This window comes from Phalaenopsis equestris, unplaced genomic scaffold (assembly GCF_001263595.1).
Source record: "Phalaenopsis equestris unplaced genomic scaffold, ASM126359v1 Scaffold236055, whole genome shotgun sequence".
Taxonomy (NCBI): Eukaryota; Viridiplantae; Streptophyta; class Magnoliopsida; order Asparagales; family Orchidaceae; genus Phalaenopsis; species Phalaenopsis equestris.
Genome location: NW_018253901.1, coordinates 338,585 through 340,437, shown reverse-complemented (window position 1 = coordinate 340,437; position 1,853 = coordinate 338,585).

Genomic DNA, 1,853 nt, shown 5'->3' with positions numbered 1-1,853 from the left:
TGTCAACTTTTAGAAAATGACATGAAATTTAAATTTACTGAAGATTGTTTAAATTCCTTTGAGTTTTTAAAAGAAAATCTAATCACAGCCCCTATAAAAGTTTCACCTAACCGGGAGAAACCATTCGAGCTGATGTGTGATGCTAGTGATTATGCTATTGGAGTATGCTATTGGAGCTAATGCTATTGGAGCTATTCTTGGACAAAGGTACGATAAGATTTTTAAAGTTATATACTACGCTAGTAAAACTCTTAACGATGCTAAAATTAACTACACAATTACTGAAAAAGAGTTACTAGCTGTTGTGTATGCTTTTGACAAATTTAGATACTATTTAATTGAGACTACAGGTGTTGTGCACACTGATCACTCTACTATTAAAGATCTGATGCAAAAGAAGGATGTCAAACCAAGGTAAATAAGATGTATAATTTTGATTCAAGAATTTGATTTTGTAGTTATTTATAGAAAGGGAACTGATAATCAAATTGCTTATCATTTGTCTAGATTAGAATATCATAAATTATGTGACACCAACAATGAAATTATGGACAGTTTCCCTAATAAAAAACTTTATAATATTAATGAGTGAAAAATACCATGATATGTTGATATTGTTAATTTTTTTATAAGTGATATTTTGCCACCTATGCTGAAATTGCAACAGTAAAAAGTGAAAAATACCATGATATGTTGATATTGTTAATTTTTTTATAAGTGATATTTTGCCACCTATGCTGAAATTGCAACATTAAAAAAAATTCATTTATGATGCGAAAGCATATTTTTAGGATGAGTCTTATTTATATAAACAATGTAAGGATCTTATTATGAGAAGATGTGTACCTTATGAAGAAACTAAACTAATCATTCAAAAATGTCATGATTCTGAACTTGTAGGACTTTTTGGAACAGATAAAACTGCTTATAAAATTTAATAAGCTAGATTTTATTGGTCTACTCTCTTTAGAGATATTTACGGATTCTATTGGCCTACTCTCTTTAGATATGTTTACAGATACATAAGAACTTGTGACTGATGCCAACGAGTAGGCAATATATCTAGAAGAAATGAAATGCCTCTGAATTTCATGTTAGAAGTTGAGATCTTTGATGTTTAAGGATTGGATTTCATGGGACCATTTATTCCTTCATCTGGGAACTTATACATATTAGTTGCGGTAGACTACATTTTAAAGTGGATTGAAGCACAAGCTTTACCTCATTATGATGCTAAAAGTGTTTTAAGATTTTTAATGAAAAACATTTTCACTAGATACAGAATGCCGACGGAGGATCCTATTTCAGGAATAAATACATTCAAAGATTGGCAGAAAAGTTTAATGTTATTCACAAAATTTCTACTTCCTATCACCCTCAGACTAGTGGGATAGCTGAAGTTTCTAATAGAGAGATTAAACAAATACTAGAGAAGATTGTAAACCCTAGTAGAGTATATTGGTCTACTAGACTAGATACTGCATTATGCGCTTACAAAACTGCATATAAAACTCCTTTTGGAATGACTCCTTTTGGAATGACTCCTTACAGGCTAATTTTTGGAAGACTTGTCACTTACTAGTAATTGGAGCATAAAGCATAAAGCATATTGGGTGATTAACGAATTCAATTATAATTTGAAAGATGTCGTTGGCAAGAGATTATTACAAATGAAGGAGTTAGAAGAATTAAGAAATGAATCTTATGATAATGACAGAATTTATAAAGAGAAACAAAAGTTATGGCATGATCATAAAATTAACCAGAAGAACTTTAAATCAGGACAAGAAGTTTTGCTTTACAATACAAGGCTGAAGTTATTCCCTGGGAAATTGAAGCCTAGTTGGTTAGGA